This window comes from Prionailurus viverrinus, chromosome F1, assembly GCF_022837055.1.
Source record: "Prionailurus viverrinus isolate Anna chromosome F1, UM_Priviv_1.0, whole genome shotgun sequence".
Classification (NCBI taxonomy): domain Eukaryota; kingdom Metazoa; phylum Chordata; class Mammalia; order Carnivora; family Felidae; genus Prionailurus; species Prionailurus viverrinus.
In genome coordinates, this window is record NC_062577.1 from 10,450,934 (window position 1) to 10,477,070 (window position 26,137).

General features: G+C 39.0%; 1 long non-coding RNA gene across 1 annotated transcript; it reads right to left on the reverse strand.

The window, feature by feature from the left end:
* Positions 1–8,688: 8,688 nt before the first annotated feature.
* Positions 8,689–18,132, reverse strand: LOC125155872 (uncharacterized). Its single transcript, XR_007148392.1, has 3 exons — positions 18,049–18,132; positions 16,629–16,717; positions 8,689–9,765 (listed from the first exon to the last, which is right to left on the reverse strand). It is a non-coding gene; the product is annotated as an uncharacterized LOC125155872 (long non-coding RNA).
* Between the last annotated feature and the right edge of the window lie 8,005 nt (positions 18,133–26,137).

Below are 26,137 nucleotides of genomic sequence, written 5' to 3' on the forward strand. Positions count from 1 at the left end.
AAAAATTTATACAGGACCACTCACTTAATAATTCCATGCAATGACATTACTTTAAAATATTATCAGCATTTATGAACGAACTTACTTAAACTTTTCAGTTTAAACTTACAATTCAGTTTAAGCTTAGCATTTGAATTTTCTAAAAATAGAATTGCCCCATTGATAAAACCTGACATTTCATTTACTGCCGAGTTTTAAGTGGAAGAACATGTATCAGATATTTGAATTCATAAAATGTTGGTCTTTAAAAATTCACTGTTTCTTAAACAATGTCCCTGTATTTTCTTAAACATCTTTTTTTAAGTTTTTATTTAGGGGCACCTGGGTGGCTCAGTTGGTTAAGCGTCTGACTTCGGCTTAGGTCATGATCTCACAGGTTGTGAATTCAAGCCCTGCATCGAGCTTTCTGCTGCCAGCACAGAGCCTGCTTCAGATCCTCTGTCTTCCTCTCTCTCTCTCTGCCCCTACCCCACTTGCTCACATGCTCTCTCTCTCTCTCTCAAATAAAAAAATCCAGTTAGTTAATACATAGTGTGATGTTAGTTTCAGATGTGTAATACGGTATACTACAGTACTTTGAAACTTCCACACAGTAATACCCAGTGCTCATCAGAGCAAGTGCACTCCTTAATCCCCATCACCTATTTTACCCAGCCCCCCACTTCCTCCCCTCTGGTAGCCATCGGTTTGTTCTCTATAGTTAAGAGTCTGTTTCTTGATTTGCCTCTGCCTCTCTCTCTCTCTCTTTCTCTCTCTCTCTCCTTTCCTTTGCTCATTTGTTTTGTTTCTTAAATTCCACATGAGTGAAATCATATGGCACTAGTCTTTCTCTGGCTTATTTCACTTAGCATAATATTCTCTAGCTCCATCCATGTTGTTGTAAATATCAAGATTTCATTATTTTTTATGGCTGAATAACATTCCATTGTATATATATATACCACATCTTCCTTATCCATTCATCAGTAGGTGGACACCTGGGCTGTTTCCATAATTTGGCTACCATAGATAATGCTGCTATAAACATTGGGGTGCATGTATCCCTTTGACTTAGTATCTTTGTATTATTTGGGTAATTATCTAGTAGTGCAATTGCTCGATTGTAGGGTAGTTCTATTTTTAGTTTTTTGAGGAACCTCCATACTGTTTTCCAGAGTGGCTGCACCGGTTTGCGTTCCCACCAACAGTGCAGGAGGGTTTCCCTTTTCTCCACATCTCACCAACACCTGTTGTTTCTTGTGTTGTTGATTTTAGCCATTGTGACGTGTGAAGTGATATCTCATTGTAGGTTTGATCTGTAGTTCCCTGATAATCTGTGATACTGAACATCTTTTCATAGGTCTGTTGGTCACCTGTATGTATTCTTTGGAAAATGTTCTTAAATATCTTTGCTGTTAAGTAGGATATCAAATTCCCTATGTTAATATTTATTTATTCTTTTGCATCTTCTCCGGAGGACATTCATCATTCAGCACATAAAAATGATCTCATTTCAGGGGCACCTGGGTGGCTCAGTCGGCTAAGTGTCCGACTTTGGCTCAGGTCATGATCTCACGGTTCATGGGTTCAAGCCCCACATCCAGGACCTGTGCTGACAATTTGGAACCTGGAGCCCGATTCAGATTCTGTGTCTGTCTGTCTGTCTGTCTGTCTCTCTCTCTCTCTCTCTTTCTCTCTCAAAAATAAATAAATAAACATTAAAAAAATGACCTCATTTCAGATACGGCTTAATTTCAATGGGTACATTTTTTGAAATTCAATTAACTTTCTGCCATTACTGTCAGAAAAAATGACCTGAATCGCCTCATGTGATTTTACCTCTCAGCTCTGGAGTACAGCAATATTAGTTATCTTCATCATCAGAAAGCTCAGGACTAAATTCTACCAAGTGAACTGGCATTGTTGCTGAGGAAATAAAATACCTAAGAAAAATGAATTTGGTTCTCAAATTTGGTTTCTCTCACTGAAGCAATTCCAGATAGTGTTTTTTAACATACACAGCTTTCACTGCCATCAAGACTCTCAGGGTCTTGGGGCCCCTGGGTGGCTCAGTCAGTTAAGTGTTTGACTTTAGCTCAGGTCATGATCTCATGGTTCGTGGGTTCAAGCCCCACATCAGGCTCTGTGCTGACAGCTCAGAGGCTGGAGCTTGCTTCAGATTTTGTGTCTCCCTCTCTCTCTGCCCCTTCCCTGCTGGCACTCTGTCTCTCTCTCTCTCAAAAAAAAAACTGACATTAAAACATAATTAAGACTCTCGGGTTCTTAAATTCCTGTCAACATTTTTCAATTTGCAGAGATAGCAAAGTGCCCTCAGAGCACTTTGACCCAGACCATGACCCAGAGACATAGTCGCCATCATCACATCTTGTGACACCAGTATGGTGTCACCATGAAGTCTGGTTTGTCAAAATGCAGTCTTAGATGGACTTTGCTAACCCATGACAGATAGCAATATTTTAATGTCCATTACAGCTTCCTGAAGTTTAGAAAAAACATCTTATTTCACTCACAGGAGAAGCTCCACAAGACAAAACAAACAAACAAACAAACAAACAAACAAACAAATGACTACAGGATAAAAGAAGACATCCACAGAATTTGGCCTGAGCAAACTACAACTACAGGGACTTGCTTAGCCAATAGTCTCTAGATCAGGGTGAGACAAGGAAACCAGAAGAATGGGAGCATCAATGTGTGAGCTGCATATTGTCCAGGGAGGTATGAGATGCTTATCCAAAGTCCAGACAAGGTAGATCAAGTAAATTAATTGGCTCCAGAAGTAATTCAATGAGGATCCATAGAATGCTGTAAGCAGGATCAAGTATTACTTCTGGAGGCTATATGGAGTGCAGACCATAGGCTGTGGACTCAGACACATCTGGGTTCAAATTCTGCCTACACCACTTCCTAGCTGACCGACCTTGCAAAAGTTACTTGACCTCTCTGAATCTCAATTTCTTCATCTGGAAAGTGGGGATAACACTGACCACTACCCTAGCAGGCTGCTACTGGCTTAGGGAGGCACATAAGTGTGAATGCTTAACAGTCTCTGGCTCACAGCAAGAAATTGAAAAAAGAAATTGAGGAGATCAGAGATGTAACCAAAAAATTTTACAAAAGATTATGTAGACTTGGGGCACCTGGGTGGCTCAGTCGGTTAAGCGTCCGGCTTTGGTCAGGTCATAATCTCACAGTTCATGGGTTCAATCCCCGCATCAGGCTCTGTGCTGACAGCTCAGAGCCTGCTTCAGAACCTCTGTCCCCCCACCCTCTCAAAAATAAGTAAACATTTAAAAAAAAAAAGATTATGTGGACTAAACAGAAAGGAGCAACGTCCTATCATTGCAAGTGAGAGGGCATGACAATTTCAGAAGCTCCATTTAAATCTTCTCGTGTTCTAAGTAAAATGCTGATTACTAGTACCATGTAAGCCAAATTCAGGACTAGGATAAAAGGTAGATTTCACTAATAATAGGAGATGATTTATTATAGGTAAAGGATACCTAGATATATTTTCATGATATAATTGAGAAGTTTACCACCTAAAGAGGACAAAGAGAGCTAAAAGCACAATAGTTATCAGAATATTACTTGCTAGTAATTACTAATAGTTTGAAGATGTCCCCTAAGAATTCCTTCCTTTGTCCAGATAAGTGAGAAATGACACAATAGCATTCCTCTGAAATTGTTGCCCATTTTGTACTAAAACCATTTGTTCAAGAGCTAAAAAACTCGATTACAATTTTGAGGTATACATAAAACAAGATCATATTTTTATCCTCAAAGAGGCTAAAAACAATCCTGTGCTTCAAAAACATAGCTTGATATTTGGGGAACATAGCTATTTCCATTTATCAGGGCAGGCTGCTATAATCTTGCATGTCCAGAGAGGGGTAATACAACCGAAGTGTGGAACATACATAGTTTGGATAAAATGTGTTCTATGTTAACATCTTTAGTATCTAAAAACAAGTAAAGAACAACAAAAGAAGATTTTTTAAAAATCTACAGAAAAAGTTTGATATAATCTTTGTGGCTGGTGAAGAAACTCAGAAAACAGAAAACAAATGGACCTATCAATCCCTCCCACCTCCCTTACCCATCTCGGTCTTCCCCTTTAGCAGGCACGGCATAAAATAATTTTCAGAGAAACATGAGATTTTTCTTTATCAAAGAGGGGCAGAGGTTATAAAAAGGTTGAGAAACACCTTTAGAAACCCACCAGCTGGAGAACTATTTAAACATCACTAGGGACAACATATTCTCCCCGTGAGGCATGCTACAGGAAGGAGATGAATTGAAGCCTTTAATCTCCTCTGTGGTAAATGAAGCCCCCAAAATCAGATTATAAACATTGGGATACGAGCTCACGTGGTTCCACCAAAGATTTTATTGCAGTGGCTGTGTCCGACCTTTGCTGTTATGTGTTCTCTTAGGAATATATTTAAGTCAGAGGAACAAGATCCTGGAATGAGGATTCACTTCTTCACACACTGCTAATCCTATACTCCTTTGAAAAGGAAAATGGAAAAATAAATATTACTTTTACAAATGTCAATTCTGAATGGATTTAACATATTGCTTTTGAAAATGGCCTTTCATTTGAGTGAGACTTACACTGATAAACACAATTTTTCTGTAAGAGCAAAGTCCTTCTTGCTCACACTAAGAGTCTGATTGCCCTCTGCCATGAAGCATTTGACTTCAGTACCTTCCATCCATTGAGTTCTCTGTTCACCATGTTCTTAACCCTATTTCTTCAATGTGGCTCCTCGTTAAGGTTAGATTTCTGAGTTGAAATAATATTTTACACAAAAGAAAAAAAATCACCTCTTTTTGGGTGGTGATGAGCAGTTAAAGATGATTTGCACCGCTCTGAACAACCATAGTTACAGCAAGTTCTGGTATCAGACCCGCTGCTGAATTTCTGAATGTTTCAGGGAAGTTTGTTATTAATGACAGTTCGCGGTTAGAGTACATATTTATAGTGTTAAAATTATCAGCTGATACTTGAGCTTACATTAACAGAACAACAGCAGTGTTCACATTATGAAGTGAATGAGCACACTAGGGATGACCCAATTGTGCCAATGCTAGGTTGTGGGTGACGTCAAGTGGGTTATGACACCTTGGGTCTTGCTCAGGGCCCAGGAGATAATGTAGTTAGAATAAGGCCAAGGGGACAGGAAATAAAGAGCTCAGATTGCAGAGATCCGTGGAGATGGTCTGTAGAGTTGTGTAAGAGAAATGCCTAAGCCTCCCGATAAACGTGTTCCATCTCCCCACATGACGGATGCTTAAAGACAGTGTTTACCGGCTGAACCCACAGAGCAGGGCTGCCATGCAGATAAAGAGCTGGACAAGACAGCTGAGCTCATCAGGGAAGGACTGAAATAAGGTTATAAAATCAGTGTTGAAAAACAAAGCTTTTGGATCATCGGTAGCAGCTGGGTCGATCCTCCCCCTCATACCCAGATGGGCAACTCCAAACTCTTTTGCTGTGTGCAGATGTTTTATCCCAGTGGACAGCCTTTGGACTAGACAACAACCGCATAAAGTGGGCTTCACTCCTGAGATGCTTCAGTGGGCAGTGGGTCCCCGCCATCAAACTCAGAAGACCTCTTTGAAAACCAACTGTCTAACTGTGGGCAATTTGAAGAAGCCATTGCATTTATAAGACTGACCTCTGGATATTTTTGTGACTTCATTGCCTTGCAAGCCCAAACAGGTTCATTATGAGCCAATTTTCTAGTGGATGAACAAAGGGAATAGACATCAAGTATTAGATGCCATTGGTGATTGGATACAGAGGAAGGAAGAAATTATGACATGGAGCTATACCACTAGCACTTCTCTTAAATGGAGGATTAATTTCAAAGGACTCACTATGGCTAGTTTGGTGAAGGAAACAAAATCACAGTAGAATCTCCTAAGGCATTAGAATCTCCTAAGACTCAATTATTTGCTTCAGGATAGTGAATTCAGGGAATCAATCTCGGGCTTAATGATAATTTCTACATTTTCTCTGGAACCTAATGAATCAGTTCTGGCATTTGAGTCTCCACATAATACAAAAGGGACCTAACAATTTGGAGATGAGAGAAACAAACATTGTGTATATTGGTTTGCTCTCAATTAACACGGGCTGGATAAATTTGACCGTCTTTTCAGGATTTTGGTGTCAACATCTATATCACTGATATGACTAAGACTAATATTCCATTTTCTCAATCCCTTATGATGCCTTGATTTCAAAAATGTAAGTTCTATTTAACATCTGAGTATCCATTATACCCAAGAGACAATAATCGCATATAAACATAAGTTAGCCTCAAAAGGGAGTGGAACTAATCACCGGGGTACAGTTTCTTAACAGCAGATACATATTTGTACAAGGATGGAGGCAAAATTTGGTGCTAATTCTGTGCATTTTTTCCTGGTAGCTTTCATCCGACTAAAAATTGGTCGAGATCATTGTTTTACAGTTTGAGTTATAGATTCTATTTCTATACAGCACCAGTTGCCTATCGCTTCTGAGATAAGGGAGCTTAGAGTTTATTATATTCCAGAGAGACAATACTTGATAGGATTTGAAGTCACCTCTGGTGTTTCTATTTCTATTTCACTGTTTCTATTGGAGGAACTGGCTGCAAATCTGCCAGTAGATGAAGCTGACTTATCGCTTGGAAATTCAGGAGAGGGCAAGGGGAAAGTCTTAGAAAAAATTAAGGGTAAAAGAAAATCTTAAAATATTAAACACCAGTTAAAAAAGTGAAAACATGAGTAGCAGAGTATAGTTCTTAACATAAACAATTGAAGCGAATTCAAATTCTAAACACACTTAGGACTAAAAATAGTTTTTAACTACTTTTTGCCAATGCCAAACCTCTTAAGACACTAATTGGCCTATTTTAGGCTGAAGATAGACAGACAGATCATGGATTTCAGATCATCTAAAATTCAAAGTCATAGCCTTATTTTACTAGTAGCTTTTGAATAGAACAGGCAATTTTAGTAGAAGAAATATTTTTGTTTTATTTTGTCTTGTTTTTGAGAGAAAGAGAGAGATACAGAGAGACAGAGAGAGCCCCAATAGTATAAGTTTAAAAATGTGAATGATCTGAAATAGTAGGAGCCAATATAAAATAACAATCATCAGAGGGGTGCCAGGGTGGCTCAGTTGGTAAAGCGTCCAACTCTTGATTTTGGCTCAGGTCATGATCTCACAGTTGGTGGGACCAAGACCTACATCAGGCTCTGCCTCGACAGCACAAAACATGCTTGAGATTCTCTCTCTCCCTCTCTCTCTGCCCCTCTCCTACTCACACACACACACACACACACACACGCACGCACGCTCTTTCTCTCTCTCTCAAAAAAATATTTAAGTAAAAAAAAAAGTCATCAGAGCAATAAAGGGAATTTAATGAAGTGAAGTTTGCCTACCTATTTCCAAGCAAGCCAAAAGCCAGAATTCACTGTTTGAAATACCAAATATATCATTGGGAGCCACCAACATTGGAAAGGAAGGACCATCTTGTTGAATAACATAAGCCTAGACCCCTTTACAGTAGACACTTGATAAGTATTTCTTACATGAATCGCATGTGAAGATTCCAGAAACTCCACAGTCTTAGACCAACTAGCACCGGCCTCCTGGCCAGCACAAAACCTATAGCGCTTTTAAAAGTTATGTCTCGGTTCTGAGATGAATCCACAGGACAGAGAGCTCTTAGCAATATTAAAAAGGGACTAATTTTTCAGAGCTGAGTACGAATGACGTGATGACATGGAGAACAGAGGGAACAGAGAGGGAGGACTTTATAAATAAAGTATATACATACGTCACGTTTGTTGGAACACCTAGACCAGCTTATAGCTACAACCAGTATCTGACTGGTAAAGGGAGTAGCAGTGTATTCATTCTTATAAAGACCTGTAGCCGATCCTATCATACATCAGCAAGGCAAGCCTTCCATGATTTAATAAATGCCTAAACATGGATTTTTCTTACATGTATATGCATGCTCGGTAAGGTGCGGCATGCATAAATCAGAATCCAATGCAAAATTCTACTCACAGATGACAGATTTTCAACAGTCTGACCTTAACCTTCAGTTAATAAAAGCACTTTTGTGTTCGAAATACACCTATTCATGATATGCAACTCATTTTATCTTGTTTCCATACGGATGGGACTGGCAATGGGGGAAACAATGACAAATCTGTCTCGACTGGAAGTGTTCTATCAACCCTCCCTCCTCTCCACTCCATCTCCTGCTCCCTGGCCCCCAGCCGTGGGGCCAAGAGAAGGAGCGGCATTAGGAGGCTAATGGGGGTGACTGCTATTGGCCACATCTTTGCACTTAGGCCCATGTCCGTCCAGCAGTGGAAACAAAGGTCTGCACCCTGCTAGCCAGCGCCATGCTGCTTCTGTCCCTGGCACTCCTTACCAAGGCGACAGAAGGGCAAAACCGTCCATTTCCATTCTGGTCCTCCATCCCCTCCCCCTGCCGAGCCTGGGATAGGCATTAAGTAAGGCTGCCTTTGCGGAGAGCATTCCCCCCCCCCAACACGCTCTCACAAGCCCCCTTTGTTCCCTGCCCTCCGCCGCACTATATGCTGCAGCAGCAGCCGTCCAGATGTTCTCTATCACAGCCTGAGCCGTGCCAGCAAACTTTGGCACGCATGAAAGTGCGCTGAGTACTGGCCCTCCAGAAATACCTTATCCCCCCTCTGATTTCTGCAAATATTTTTAAATGTTAATGGGTTCCACTCACCCACAACCTAGGGGGAGGTTACAGAACAGGGCTCTGTGTGTCCAGCAAATTAGCAGCCCGAGGATACTGCGTGGCGCCTGGGTTCTGTCCGCCCTTGGGCGTTGGCTAGGGTTCTCCAACCTTGAACTGCGGAGGCCGGCTTGCCAGCGCATAGCTTTCTAGTGACAGAGGTTACATGGGCAGTTGGCAGGAAAGCTACTCCAAGCTACAAAAAAGAAAGGACCCTATCTTACTCTGAAACTTCTGAAAGCAAGAGAGATCCTTTGAGCATCACTGAAATAAGATTTTGAAATGAGTATTTTTCCTCTTACTCATTCTCCAGTTCAATACATGGGCACAAAACAATCTGATGTGTGCTCTCACTCTGGGTGTCAGGCACTGTCTGAAGTACCTTAATGATAGAAAATGCTACATTTTCTCAGTGCAAATTTTAATAAAATGGAAATTTGGATCTTTTATATATAGGTGGGAAAGTGATATGTATTTGGAAAGAGAAGAATAGACAATATGTTTGTCATAGGAGAGACTTACTCATCTTACTTGCATTGTGACAGCTGTTTTAGGGACCAGCTGGAGGCCTCTAGAAAGCCCTCTATACTCCAAAGATAATTGAAAGCCAAACTTGAAGAGTCTTTGTTTTTAATCCTGTCCTGATAATCTCACTGGTCCCTCTGGAGACAAACTGCCTACATGTTATCCACGTCTAGGCCCTTGTCTCTCCATGGCTACAGCTCTCTTGCTTATAAAGTCGCACTGGGCGAGGTGGGGAGTCCACAGGTCCTGTCCCTGCCCACGCTGCGGAGTGGAGGGGCTGGTGCTCAGGTCTTCTGTCTCCCGGATGCGAGCTTCAGAGAATCACACAGGGATCCAAAGACTTCAGAATGTGCCAGGTACGCCATCAGTGTTCCTACTTCAAGTAAAGTTTTGTTCTACCGCTTTCCAGTGAGGAGGAGTAGAGAATGAGGAGAACTTCAGTTTGATCTGCCTGCGGAGCAAATGCAGGGTGACACTCCAGAAAACCCTTGAGAATCCTGAGAAGTAAAATCATCTACCCACACATCAGCCGGGGCCCTGAGAAAGGACACCACACCTCACGGCCCACATTCAAGTGATTTTCTATTCTGCTGTCTTCGTTAGCATCTTTTAACTCTTCCTACCCAAGAGGAAGGACTACCCAAGAGGGTAGGACTGTCCTGTGCAACCAAGCAAATGGTTTGAATGTTCATTACAGGAATTTTCCAAAAGACCTGCCAATTCTTCAATGGGAAGTACTGACCAACAGGCATGCCCTTGGAGTTATTGAATCCCTTGCCTCAAAATCTTCCCCTTGATCTTTCTACTAATCCCGGACTCTTACCCAATTCCCCACATGGAAAGATCAGATTTAGGCAAAACTTCCAATCTGCAGTACATTCTGACATTACCTTTTCTCCAACCCCTTCTAGACACTGCCAAAGCTCTTTGAAGGGAGGCTTATTCCTGACCACACTAAGCAATAAACTCAGCTCTCTCTTACCAACAGACTACCACTGGGTGATATTTAGGCAGCCAGCTCTGGACACTTTTCTGTTTAACTGTAACCTGAGATGGGACTAACATTTTGAGACTTTGAATTTTATGCTTAAAACTGGGGGGAAGTGGGAGGAATTTTTCAACTATCTATCTTCTTCCTCTCAGAATTATTCTTTTCCATTATTTAAAAGGTTCTGAGAGGGGCGCCTGGGTGGCTTAGTCCGTTAAGCGTCCGACTTTGGCTCAGGTTGTGGTCTCGCGGTTTGTGAGTTCAAGCCCCACATCGGGCTCTGTGCTGACAGCTCGGAGCTTGGACCCTGCTTCAGATTCTGTATCTCCCTCTCTCTCTGCCCCTTCCCCGCTCATGCTGTTTTTCTCTCTCTCTCTCAAAAATAAATAAATAAAATATTTAAAAGGTTCTGAGAAAATTAAAATACTGAAGTTAAGAAGAATTTCCATTATGCATTAATTCTAAAAAGAAAGTTAAATAATCTTAAGAAGCAAAAGCTTACTTAATGAGCTCAAAATATAGGCAGGGCCCATGTCTTCAATCTCCAAATTTAAGTCACAACAAATTAATTAATTTGGTGCAAACTGAAACACCTCTAAATGTTTACCTCAATGTCAACTCACTTGGATTTTTCTGATGTGGGAAAACCTAGCATACAGAATTTTATTGTTAGCAGTCCCTGCAAGTGTGGCTTGCTCTGGGTCTATAATGATAAGACTCCAATAAAGGGGCTGTCTGGATAACAGGCAAAAGAGTGTAACCAGGATAAGAGCACCCATTGAAATTTACTAAACTTATTCTCAACCCACAACCAAAGCACAGTTATAAATGCCTGATATAAGATAGGTGTCTCACCAAAGAATATGATTATAACTACAAAGACACTAAAATCTCTGGACAAGAAGTGTGCTGAGCCAAAAGAAAGAACTAGAGGGTAATCACTCCCAATGTATAAATGCCTTTGTTTGAATAAGATAAAATTTAAAAAAAAGGAAGTACAAACCCAGTGGAGATTTTAGGTACAATAGTGTTTTGTTTTGTTTTAATTTTTTTTAACGTTTATTTATTTTGAGAGAGAGACAGAGTGAGAGTGGGGGAGGGGCAGAGAGAGAGGGAGACACGGAATCTGAAGCGGATTCCAGGCTCTGAGCTGTCAGCACAGAGCCTGATGTGGGGCTCCAACACATGTACCATGAGATCATGACCTGAGCTGAGGTCGGACGCTTAACCAACTGAGCCACCCAGGTGCCCCGGTACAACAGTGTTTCTAAAGCTAAGTCAGTAAACTTTAGCGAGGAGCCTGCAAAAACTTTGGCTTTTCTTTAAAAGAGGTCTGCAAGTTTGAGCTTTGAGGACCCTTGCTACACACTCTAAATCTTAACTGAAGCCAATATAAAGAAGACAAGACTCCTGGTTCAAGAAGGCAGCTAAATATAATTGTTGATGTGTTCTACCTCCCCCCAATCAGAGAAAGCATAAAAGTCAAAATAAATCCACAGTAAGCCTGCAGTGCCAGAAAGGATATCATCAGTGTCCATGAACAGTGAGAATTTTCTGGCAGATGAAATCAGACTGACTGCAAATTCCAAAAGATACACACACACACACACACACACACACACACCTAATCCCATAAAAATGAAGGAGAGAATCTCCTGAAAATCTGAGTTTACCTAGTTGAATCCTAGATTAAACCCATGAGTCAGAGACAGCAAGGGCTAGGAGGAATGGGCCCAGAGTGGGCAGGTAATTACAGGCAGCAGAACAGCTGAGCCTGCCTCCACACACAGAGCCACTTGCTTTGGTGTTGCCCCAAGGGAAAGCACCGATACTGGTCTCCCCTAAAAATGGGAGTCCTGATCCAGGATGGACAGAATGGGCTGTGGGAGAAGTACGTGCCCCCAGCTATCATAAACGCTGGGAGATCTCACAGAAGAAAGCGAGTACCTCGTAACCTCCTGCACCCCAGCCTGCCTACGTCAATACCTCTCCTTTGCACAACCAACAGAGCCGGGGCTCATGTACTCATTAGCAAGGGACAAGGATCATTCCCCAGGCTGATGGAATTTGTTCTAACAAGCAACCGTGATCAGCCTAGCCTGAGGGGTTTTAACTTGTGCCATATGGACTTCTCTGTCTGATCCTGCCTATGGAGCCCTTCTCAGAATGTTTTGAAATGTTTAATATTAAAAAAAAAAAAAACTTATAGGATTATAAAGGAAGCCAATTACATTGGAATGAAAGTATCAAAATATTTTTTAAATTATGATATAAAAATATACTCGTTTCTTTATTAAAACATAAAATGAAAAGATCTAGCAAACGCTGCCAAAGTTTTGAAGCAGCGATGATAATAATCCACAACTTACAAACTAATGTGATATAGAAAGTCTGTGATTTCCATCAGGAACAAAGTCACAGATACTGCTAATATTCCTGCAGTTGTTGCCTATATTCATAATTGAAGGAATTGCTAAATTTCATTTTTAAGCCAGTAAAATAATATCATTTTTCCAATCTAAATGCATGAACATCCTGAATTCTATCCAGGGACTCCTTATTGGTCTGTGGTCCCCAAGCTAAAAATCTCTGATGGTAGACCTTCATCTACAAATATGAACAGGCAACCAAATATCAAGTGCATGAGAAGGTCAACCAAATGTTTTAAAAAGCACAACATTCCATAAAAGAATTAATTCCCGAGGAAGAAAAACATAGAGTATTGGAAAGAATCATTAAAAACCTACAATTAAAAAACTATGGATGGTTTCAAAAGGAAAAGATGCCAAATTAAAAAAAGAAAAAAAAACCCACCTCAAAACAGGATGCAATGAGAAAGAAGCTGAGTTTGTAGAAATTATCAAGATTATTGAAATATGGGCTGAATTGCAGAATGAATGAGACTTTGGATGAACATAGTGAATTGGAGGGTAAACTGAAAGATTCTATTGGAATTCAGTGAAAAGAACAAAGAGATTAAAACGATGACAGAAAAGATGAGATACGTACGTCTAAAAGCTCTAGTCTAAAACTCCCATCTAGTAGGAGTTCAAGAAAGAGAAAACAAAAAATAGAAAGAAAAAAATCAAAACAAGAACAGCAAAACAAAATTTCTCCCAGATGAACAGTCTCTTCATATTGAAAGAGCCCATAAACAGTAGTGCAAGAATCCATGAAGACACATTCCACTAAAATATACAAGCTCCAACAAGAAGTAGTACATTGTAATAAACTATGAAAAAGAATATAACCAAGCGGAAAAAAAAAATTAAAACAGCACCAGACTTCTTATCTGCAATACTAGATGCTAGAAGACAACACAACAATACTTTAAATTAACAAGGGACAATTAGAATTCACATACAAAACTAAACCATCATTTAAAAACTAGGGCATATAAATTAAATTAAAACCAGGGCAAATAATAACATGCGAAGTCCGAGTTGAACACCTACAACCTTTCTGAAAAAATACAAAATAATTTTTTATAACTAAAACTGAATTCAAGAAAGAAGATAACGTAAGAAAAAAATTGTAACCAAAATAAAACCTGCAGATAAGTTCCAATAGCAACTGATAGTTGACTAAAGTTAACTCAGCTGCTAAGAAATTATTCCTAAGGAATCAGGAATCAGAAACACAATGATAGGAGAGAATGCAAATACACCCAATCAATCAAAAGGATTCCAAAAAATCTTAAAATGCAAGTTGATAGTATGGTGTTAAAAAAAAAAAAAACGTGCTAAAGGAGCACCTGGGTGGCTCAGTTGGTTGAGCTTCCAACTTCAGCCCAGGTCATGATCTCAGAGCTCATGGGTTAGAGCCCTACGTCGGGCTCTGTGCTGACAGCTCAGAGCCTGGAGCCTGCTACGGGATTCTGTGTCTCCTTGTCTCTCTGCCCCTCCCCTGCTCATGCTCTGTCTCTCTCTGTCTCATAAAAATAAATAAATGTTAAAAATTTTTTTAAAATATGTTAATGGATGTATGTGTTCTGGAAGATGGAAGATTTTCATAGGTTCTGATTAATTCTAGATGTTAATAGTAAAGTTGATATCACTGTTATTATAAATATATAAAAATATTTCTAAATTAGCATAATATGAACACCATATATTATTTTCCCCCTTTGCTTTGGGCCTAAAAGTTTTCAGAGACAAAATTGGGATGCAGCTCTAGAAAGTGTAAGACTTTGAAACCTGGTTTTTGTGTACTATTCTCATTCTTGATTCCATTTTTCCTATCTTTATGTTCCTTTAGATTTCCTTACTTCTTTAAAAAATTTATTTGCACATGTGTATATATGTACGTATTCGCATTTATATGTGTGTATATACATGTTTAAGGTGACGTATATGTATCTGGCCTAGATAGAAAAAATATACATTTACAGTTTGATATGATTTAATTAACTAAAGGCAAGGGTATAGTTTAGCCACATTACTATTTAATCGCCGTCTTATTAATGTAATCCAGAGATCATCCAGCCCAGGACTGTCCTAACCTTAAAATGGTTTTCAAACTGCCTACTCATTTGAATACCAATGATAGCTTCACTGTACCTCTTAGCCACATGTTGAAAGAACCTTAGGTCAATTAAATTACATAAAAGAAGAACCCTAAACATTCAAAGCTCAGCTAAGTACAGTAATGAGTATGCTTCTTTAACACAAAACCAAACCAAACCAATACTTGAGGCATAAGAGTGCATTGACTCTTGTATGGAACCAGAAAAGATCCAAAATAGCTCAAGTAAGGTTGAAAAGGAAAACCAAAGCTGGAGGCATCACAATCCTGGACTTTAAGATGTATTACAAAGCTGTAATCATCAAGATAGTATGATACTGGTACAAAAACAGATACACAGATCAATGGAACAGAACAGAGAACCCAGAGATGGACCCACAAACATATGGCCAACTAATCTTTGACAAAGCAGGAAAGAACATCCAATGGAAAAAAGACAGTCTCTTCAACAAATGGTGTTGAGAAAACTGGACAGCGACATGCTGAATGAACTTGGACCACTTTCTTACACCATACACAAAAAATAAATTCAAAATGGATGAAAGACTTAAATGTAAGACAGGAAGCCATCAAAATCCTAGAGGAGAGAACAGGCAACAACCTCTTTGACCTCAGTCGCAGCAACTTCTTACTTGACATGTCTCTGGAGGCAAGGGAAACAAAAGCAAAAATGAACTATTGAGGCTTCATCAAGATAAAAGGCTTCTGCACGGTGAAGGAAACAATCAGCAAAACTAAAAGGCAACCGGTGGCATGGGAGAAGATATTTGCAAACGACATATCAGATAAAAGCCTGGTATCCAAGATCTATAAAGAACTTATTAAACTCAACACTCAAAAAACGAATAATCCAGTGAAGAAATGGGCAAAAGACATGAATAGACACTTTTTCAAAGAAGACATCCAAATGGCTAGTTAACAGATACATGAAAAGATGCTCAACATCACTCATCATCAGGGAATTACAAATTAAAACAACAATGAATACCACCTCACACCTGTCAGAATGGCTAAAATGAACAACTCAGGCAACCACAGATGTTGGTGAGGATGTGGAGAAAGAAGAACTCTTTTGCACTGCTGGTGGGAATGCAAACTGGTACAGCCACTCTGGAGAACAATATCAAGGTTCCTCAAAGAATTAAAAATAGAACTACCCTATGACCCACCAATTGCACTACTAGGTATTTATCTAAAGGATACAAGAGTGCTGCTTCAAAGGGGTACATGTACCCTCAATGCTTATAGCAACACTATTGACAATAGTCAAAGTCTGGAAAGAGCCCAAATGTCCTTTGACAGATGAATGGATAAAGAAGATGTGGTGTATATATATACATACATACAATGGAATATTACTCGGTGATAAAAAAAAAAGAACGAAACCTTGCCATTTCTAACAACGTGGATGAAACTAGAGGGTATTATGCTAAGCGAAATAAGTCAGTCAGAGAAAGACAAATATATGATTTCACTGATATGTGGAATGTAAGAAATACAACAGATGAACATGGGGAAGGGAAGAAAAAATAAGATAAAAACAGAGAGGGAGACAATCCATAAGAGACTCTTAAATACAGAGAACAAACTGAGTGAGGGCTGCTGGCGGGGTGTTGGGTGGGGGGGGATGGGCTAAATGGGTGATGGGTATTAAGGAGGGCACTGGTTGGGATGAGCGCTGAGTGTTATATGTAAGTGATGAATCACTAAATTCTATTCCTGCAATCATTATTACACTGTATGTTAACCAACTTGGATTTAAATAAATTTTTTTAAAAAGTACATTGATTAAAAGCCCAAACCTTTGAGGCAGACTGCCTGGGTTAATCCCAATTACTAGGTGTGGCAAGTTGGTAAGTTATTGAAACTCTTTGTTCTTCAGTTTCCTCATCTGTAAAATGTAGGGAAGTGGGGTGAGTAATAAGAAGGTTGTAAGGATTCAGCAAGATAATGTGTGAGAATCTCTTAGAGTAGAGATTACTGGGGTTAACATTAGCTATAATTATTTTAATATTTTCCTGGAAAACATTTTTCCCAGGACCATATTAACATTCTGTAATACAAATGATGATTGCTTTGAAAAATCCAGCTCAAAGCTCACTCAGAGCAAAACAGATTCTTTATGAACCACAAGTAACATAAGTAAAAAGTGACTTCTTCAACTTTTTCTCTTTCCATTCATTTTGTCAGACCACATATCTACTAGCCACTAACGTTTATAACAGGAATTTTCTTAAAATGCTCCGTCTGAAAAATGACGAAGTCCTGTTGAAATCTTCCCAGGTGATTTATGCTCATAGTAACCATACTAGTCTATCTTACCCAGTTAAACCAATTTTCCCATTAATTTAGGCTTTTATAACTGATGACTTCCATACTGCATGCTATAGCAAATATTCAGTGGTTTGCTGCAGCAGGCTCGCATCGATTAGTAAAAGGTGATTTACACATCTCTTACCTCCACATTTTATATTTGCACTATTAGGAATCATCAAATCAAAGTGGTTATTGGCTTTTTTTTTTTTTCCTGGAGAGCATTTGGATAAAGGTCACCAGTTCATCACCGCCTCTTGTCCAAAATAACCAGCTTTGTAAAGTCCCAGAGTTAAGAGTACACTCAGGATCTTTTACAAGGCAGCTTTTATAATGCAAAGAGCAGGTAGGTATAAGACATCCTGATTTACATATATAAAAGAGATATAGCGTAAAAACAAAAAAAGAAAAAACCAAAGTGTTTCTATCTGGAATATCATATTCATGAATATAACTTTCTATTCTGGTTTAAAAATCTTTTCAGACACAACAGTAACTATTGTGGTAATGATGTAGTTTGATTCCACATACTAAATTAACTTGGAAATATTGATACATGATGTAAGTGCTCTTCGAAATTCAGTCTGTTTTATTCAAAGAAGTTTAAATTCAGAATATTTTATTTTGTTCTGGAAATTTTATAAAGGGATTTTGCCAAAAGCATTAAATATTTGATTTTACTTGTTAAGATTTGCAGGAACTGCTTTAAATTTATTATAAAAAATAACAGCAACAGCAACACATTTTCCCCTTTCATTAAGGTAGTGAAAAAACGAACTTTAAGAGCTTTTCCATAAAAATGCTCTAAAATATTCCATTAAAATTAAAAGGCAACTGCCATTTCACACGTGGTCAGATTTAACTATTCAAAGTTATTTTAGGTATATCAGCCCCCAAAGACCAAAGTACCTGAGAGTCCAGCTGTGTTCAAAGATCTCCAGAACGCAGCCTCCAAAGCTGAATAGGCCTGATACAAAGGGTTGTTAGACCTGGAAAGGAAAGGATAATTCTGGATTCCATATAGTATTTTATCTCCTAAAAGCCCATACTTGATTAGAAGTTTCTTTTTTTTTTTTTTTAAGTTTATCTATTTATTTTCAGAGAGAGGGAAAGCATGAGTGGTGGAGGAGCAGGGAGAGAGAAGAGAGAGAGAGAGAGAGAGAGAGAGAGAGAGAGAGAGAGAGAGAGAGAGAATCCCATGCAGGCTCCACACAGAGCCTGACACGGGGCTCAAACCCACGAACTGTGAGATCATGACCTGAAATAAAGTCGGCCTCAACTGACTGAGCCACCCAGGCGCCCCTTGATTAGAAGTTTCTTAAGGAAATAATCATCCTGCAATGGTCAAGGGGAAATCTAGAATAGAGCAAGCTTAGAACAAAAGTCCAATCCAACATTGAGAGCGTGTGACCACACCACCCCCACCCCCGCCTGTGTCAAAATTGATGAATTGGGAATCTTAATAGCAAGCAGTCTTCCAGGGTTGTGAGAAATAATGGCATTTCAGTTGAAATCTTAAGCTCCTGTGATTATAAAAAGTATCTTTAAAATGCTACAATAATATGAATATTTGTCGTTAAATATTATACTCCTCCTGGTATGGTTCTCCTTGCCCAGTTGTGTTTTATAGCAATATTTATGCATTTGAAATATGGTTCAAACATTGGTTTGCCACAGAGATATGTAGTTTCCTGCGTGAGTAACTTATTTATGTATTTCTTAGGGTGGTCCATTACACATATGTTTAATTAGCCTGAGAAGCAGATTGTTAAATACTTGTTTAAATGTCCCAAATATCAAGAAATAAGAGTACCCTATATTTTTCAGGAATTTATTATTGACTTTTGCACTTAAACCTTAACAACCTTTCACCAGTATCCTTGTTAGGGTCTCCCAGAACCCCAACAAACTTTGACATAACTTACTTTTACCTTAATACCAGATGCTTATGTCTTTGGAATTTCATTTTTTGGTATAAATGAAAGTTGTCCCAAAAAGTGAACTAATGACTACAAGATAAAAAAAATATGGACACAAATGATACAGAAAGTACATTTAAAGGCCAAGAGACTTGTCAGTATTAACATCTTACTCCCAGAACCGGTGTTAGAAATAGGATTTGGGGGTGAGAGTGTTTTTGTTTAGTTTGTTTAATGTTAAATGAAAAATACAGGTCTTGAGGCCATCCATACTTGGGGTAAAATTCTGACTCGTCCATTTACTCATTTATTTGACCGAGAACATCACTCCTCTTCAAGTGACTCAGATTTCATCAGATTTCCTTCCAATTCTATCAAAAAATGAGAAAACAAGAATAACGAACACCCTTTTAATGATCTTATTTACACAGATATGGTATTAATACTGAGAAAAGCTAGACCAGCAGCAACTTTCAGTTTTGGCCTTGCCTTTTCTCAAAACATCCCCGTTAAGGACCTCTGGGCACTTTGCTCAGAATCATTTCTTATTGTCAAGTATGGCTATACTATTATTTAAAGTGAAGGATTTCCTCAACTTCCCACACACCCCCAGTACTTGCTCTGTAGGCCACTGGCTTGCCTTCCACCTGAATCAAGGAAGGGGCAATTTCCAGTCTACTTGCCTGTGCGTTTACTGTGAGCTTAACTCTGTTTGTTGGAAAGCCGCCATTACATTTACAAGAGCCTAAGGGATATTGGGTGGCTGTCATCTTTCTCTGGCTCCCTCTCACCACACCAAATGCCCTGGCAAGGTTGCTGCACCTGGACACTGCGTTCCCTGCAGAGCACCTTGTTACCCAAATTATGGAATATTTGGACCGAGTTCAGAGAAGAGTTACTAAAAGGATTAAGTGACTGAGGGGACCAATTTATAAGGAACTCAGAAATGTTTGGTTAAGTGGTAATTACCTTAAGAAGGTGGGGTGGCTCTGACATTAAGTTTGAATTTCAAGCCATACTTGGCCACAAGGCCTCTTTTTAGGCCTCCACATTCAGAAATACTCTGAAGAAGGGGCAGAATCTCCCTCTTGCTCGGCCCTCTGACCACTGCACAGGCTGCTTGGGTGGTATTCACACTCCAGTGCAGTGACTTATACATACAGGCATAGCAGGCAACATTACAAAGCAGAGAGCTCATTTACAAAGGCCAAAGGATGGGGTGCCTGGGTGCCTCAGTCGGTTGAGTGTCTGCCTTCTGCTCAGGTCATGATCTCATGGTTCATGGGTTCGAGCCCCAAGTCGGGCTCTGTGCTGACCACATGGCACCTGCTTGGGATTCCCTGTCTCTCTCTCCCTCTCTCTCTGCTCCTCCCTGACTCACACTTTCTAAGTAATAAATAAATAAATTAAAAAAAAAAAAAGGCGGCCAAAGGATGCTTAAAGGAAAGTCTTCTCAGGAATCATAAAGAACAGGCCTAAGCTGTGAAGGGCTGGTCCCTCCATCCCATTTAAGCACTGACTTATCCACACCCCATTGCCAATCTCTGCTTGATGGGTGGTACCATTTAATAAGAGCCGCTGAGCCCAAGTGTGCAAGTCTGTATAAAATACACTGCTTGGAATTCCTTTAAGAATGACAGTTCCCACCTGGCCAAAGAGGAAAACCTAACACCTGTAACAGTTAAGGAGGCTGAAAGAGATAATTCCTCATAGCAGCATTCCCCAAAATGTTTTCCAGGTGATCTTACTGTGTGTTACACACATTTAAAAAGAAAAGAGCTAAAAACTGGAATAAATGAGGTCAAACTGTGTGTGTGTGATGTGTGTGTGTTTAAACAGTAATATCTCTCAGAGCCATTTGTATGCTGAAGTCTGTTGTGTCCCACTAAGAGGGGTGGTGTATATACTATTTCCCAAATTCAGATTGGGCTTGGAATGCTTTACTTCTTAAGTATGGATTCTTTGTGTTCACAGCCATCTCCACAATGCCTTCTATAATACTGCCTTCAGTAAACAAATAATGAAATGTATGGACCAGCCTAGGCTAGAACATGGGTTCTAAATCTAATCCACTCCTCTTTCTGCCACATTGATATTCTACTTACTCTTCATTTACAAGAAGCTTTTCATCTTCTATCAACGAAATGAAATTTGTTAACTAGAAGCAATGACTTGAAGCTACTAAAGGTCAAGCTTAAGGGCCTTCCACTTGCTTGAGGCTTCCAAGTGTGTTACTTATTTTTTTTTTTTTAAGGAAGCCCCACAACACTGTATAGTCTCCATGTCCTGCAAACGCTGCTGCTACCATTGAGGATGAAAACGGCCCAATGGGTTTTCACCAAATGTACAAGTTGTGATTGAGACCGTCTAACTAAAATTACTAATGGCATGACAGACTAAAATGCACTTTGGACTACTCTGGGGTCACCTCTGAGAGAGAGGTATTTGTCTTCCTGTGACGCTAAAATGTACGTCTAAATGAGAACTAAACCTAGATTCATTCTTTCTGTAATCTTCATAATTACATTAACTTCAACCATTCACTTCTTAGCATTCCTGTTAAGACATTTGTCACATCTACTATTTTTTTGTTTTTTAATTTTTTTTAATTTACATCCAAATTAGTTAGCATACAGTGCAACGATTTCAAGAGTAGATGCCTTAGTGCCCCTTACCTAATTAGCCCATCCACCCTCCCACAGCCCCTCCCATAACCCTGTTTGTTCTTCATAGTTATGAGTCTCTTCTGTTTTGTCCCCCTCCCTGTTTTTATATTATTTTTGTTTCCCTCCCCTTATGTTCATCTGTTTTGTCTCTTAAAGTCCTCATATGAGTGAAGTCATATGATTTTTGTCTTTCTCTGACTAATTTCACTTAGCATAATACCCTCCAGTTCCATCCACGTAGTTGCAAATGGCAAGACTGCATTCTTTTTGGTGACTAATACTCCATTGTATATTATATATACCACATCTTCTTTATCCGTTCATCCATCGATGGACATTTGGGCTCTTTCCATACTTGGGCTATTGTTGATAGTGCTGCTATAAACATTGGGGTGCATGTGCCCCTTCGAAACAGCATACCTATATCCCTTGGATGAATACCTAGTAGTGCAATTGCTGGGTCGTAGGGTAGTTCTATTTTTAGTTTTTTGAGGAACTTCCATACTGTTTTCCAGAGTGGCTGCACCAGCTTGCATTCCCAACATCTACTATTTTTTTTTAAATAAGTACCTTACCTTAGTCTTCCTTCCACTCTCCCCACCTCTCGATATTTTAAGACAATGAATAACCACTCTGAAATCATCACGTTGTAAATATTACCACAGCTCAAATTCCTTCTGACGACCATCTGAAGTTTTGCATCAATTTTTCCCATGAGTGGGGACTGACATATTTAAGCTTGAATCTACAGTACTGTAATTTGGTATTCTACTTCAATTCTTTAAGAGCTTCATTTATATTGATTTTGTCTTTTGGAATTTCCTGTAGGCTGCCTCAGATAAAATAATTTCCAGCCTGATCTTCATCTTGTCTGATCTCTGGTTTGACACTACGCCTTCAAAATCACATCTTATTACTTAATCCAAAGCAAACTCTTTATTAAGAATATTCAATCAGTAACATTAACAGACCGGCCTTGGTAATTCATTTTCACCATGATTGATGAACCAATGTTTAAGCTTTGACTATTGATACTCAAAGCTTTGCAAATTTCTTACCGACTATTCATAATTTAACAAGATATGCCAACAACCACACACACAAATCACTATCCAACCACTCTGTCTTAAACCAAATCCAGGCTTTACTCTCTCATTTTTTAAGTAAACTTATAGCACAAATTATAAAACTAAGACTGAGTGTAAAAGCCAAACATTTTACCTTCCTGTGTTTCCTTCCCACATCTTCCTGAGTTGGTGACTATGAAAATATGCTAAGCCCAAAATAGCAGTTGTATTCTGCCAGGTTGGCCTCAGTCATTTCCAAGCCAAAGGGGAATTGACAGACACCCCCTTTACAAGTCTGGTGTTTGTAAATATCCAATGAAATGACTTCATTCAGTCAATTATTTCTGGAGAAAGCTGGCAGAATAACGTAGTAATTAAACTGAGGACTGATGGAAACTGTTAAACAGGAGAGTTATTTTGCACAGCAATTCACGTTAATGCTTTTAATGGATTTTCATTTTTAAAAAATGCTTGAAATACTAGGGCAATTAAAAGGAATTGCCTCTTCACTGAGAAACATGTTTAAAATTCCAGTGAAGATAGCATACGGAAAAGAAGGAGAAACTCAGTTTTCCAGTATCATCTTAGAGTCGGTATGATTTAAGTATGATGAATTGTGAAATCAAAACACAACTGTATTCAGATGTAAGTAGAAAAGGTGTCCTAAAGCCAGAACATCATACACTCAAGCCTCAATTGCCTTTGTGCTAGGTATTCACTTCAGAGTGAATATTCTCTCTGCAGTATATGTTTGCTCTGTCCAGTTTCCCTTTGGTTCCTCCAACTGGCCACCAGCATACCTTGATTCATCCAACCAGTCATTCATTTAGGCAACAATATTGAGCCACCACTTGAGGCACTGTTCTAGTTACTCGTTATGTAGCAAAACTACGTTCCCATATACCTATCCTAACTGCCCAATGATTGTGTACTTGGAGACAGACAAAAATTTTAATACAAAGTAATAAATTGGAATCCAAAAGCTGATGGAAAGAGCCCTGAATACTTCCCAAAGGAAAATGCAAGCTGTTAAATTAGTTACAGCACTTCATTTTTTAATTAAATTTTTAATTTTAATTCCAGTACAGTTAACTTATAGCATTGTATTAGTTTCAGGTGTACAATATACTGATTCAACAATTCTATATATTACTCAGTGCTCACTATAAGTGTACTCCTTAATCCCCATCACCTATTTCCCCCAATCCCCCCCTCCCCTCTGATAACCGTTAATTTGTTCTCTATAGCTAAGAGTCTATTTCTTGGTTTGTCTTTCTTATTTTATTCCTTTGCTCATTTGTTTTGTTTCTTATATTCCACATAAGTGAAATCATATGGTATTTCTTTCTCTAACTTATTTCGCTTAGCATTATACTCTCTAGCTCCATCCATGTTGTTGAAATGGCAAGATTTCATTCTTTTTTATGGCTGAATGATATTCCATTGTGTGTGTGTGTGTGTGTGTGTGTGTGTGTGTACTGGAATCTTCTTACCCATTCATACATTGATGGATACTTGGGCTACTTCCATAATTTGGCTATTGTAAATAATGCTGGCATAAACACAGGGGTGCATGGATCCCTCTGAATTAATGTTTTTGTATCTTTTTGGTAAATACCAAGTAGTATGATTACTGGGTTGTAGGGTAGTTCAATTTTTAACTTTGGGGAGAATTTCCATACTGTTTTCCACAGTGGCTACACCGGCTCACATCCCCACCAACAGTGCATGAGGGTTCCTTCTTCTCCACATCCTTGCAAACTCTTGTTTCTTATGTTTTTGATTTTAGCCATTCTGACAGGTGTGAGATGATCTCACTGTAGTTTCGATTTGCATTTCTCTGATGAGTGATGTCGAGCATCTTCTCAAGTGTCTGTTGGCCATCTGGATGTTTTCTTTGGAGAAATATCTGTTCATATCTTCTGCCTATGTTTTAATTGGATTTTTTGTGTTGTGGGGGTATTAAGTTTATCAGTTCTGTATATATTTCAAATAATAACCCTTTATCGAATATGTCATTTGCAAATATCTTTTCCCATTCAGTAGGTTGCTTTTCGGTTTTGTTCATTGTTTCCTTCACTGTGCAGAAGGTTTTTACATTGATGTAGTCCCAAAACTTTTTGTTTTTATTTCCGTTGCCTCAGGAGACATATCTAGAAAAATGTTACTACAGCCAATGTCAAAGGGTAGCACTTCGGTTTTAAAAGACTCTAGCACACAAATAACCACCATCTTTACTAGTACCTGATGCCTTAGATGCAAAGTCTAAAAAAAAGGGAAACTTTTAGGTCATCTGTAACAATCTAAAGAATAGACTAAAAGCAGGATGGGCTGAATGGGTAAGAGACATTAAGGAATCTACTCCTGAAATCATTGTTGCACTATATGCTAACTAATTTGGATGTAAATTTAAAAAATAATAATAATAAACAGAAGAAAAAAAAAGAATAGACTAAAAGAAGTTGGCAAAAATCAAGACCAACTTAGAGAAACCAAGCCAGAAAACTACAAGGTAGAGTAAACTGGAAGAGTCAGTAACTAAAAAGTTTTTGTTACACTTCAGAAATATTACTCATTTCTCTTTTGTCAGATCTCGTGATATTTAATTTACTAAAGATTCTTCTGTATGAGGAAGCATACTCCTTTGAAACTACAAATAACATGGGGGTGTGGGGTTAAGGATTACCAGTCATTCACATTCTACTTATATGAGCTACATAAGAATTTAATGAAATATTCGGCACAGCTATTTTTTAAAAATTTTTTAATGTTTACTTATTTTTAAGAGAGAGAGAGAGAGAGAGACAGAACATGAGCAGTGGAGGGTCAGAAAGAGAGGGAGACACAGAATCCAAAGCAGCCTCAGGCTCCGACCTGCCAGCAAAGAGCCCAGCGTGGGACTCGAACTCACAAATTGCGAGATCATGACCTGAGCCAAAGTCAGACGCTTAACTGATTGAGCCGCCCAGGTGCCCCTCGGCACAGTTGTTTGTAAACTGAGGAATGCTATAAAATCAGAATGGCAAGAGAGTTAAGATCATAGATTCTGGAGCCACGGTGCCTGAATTTGAAACCTAGTCTACTACGAAGCTTTGCAAGTTTAAGCAACTAACTTAATCTCGATGTCTCAGTTTTCTCATCTACAAAATGGGAATAACATTTGAAACTATTCCATATAGTTGTTGAAAGATAAAGAACTTAAAACAGTGCTGGGACTCACCCTTTTAACCAAAACAGAGTAACAGGGACTGATTTTATGCTCCCAACTAAAGCTACCAAAAACAAACAAATAGAATATATGAAATAATGATTTTCAAGACAAAGTAAGTATATCAGGCAATGAAGG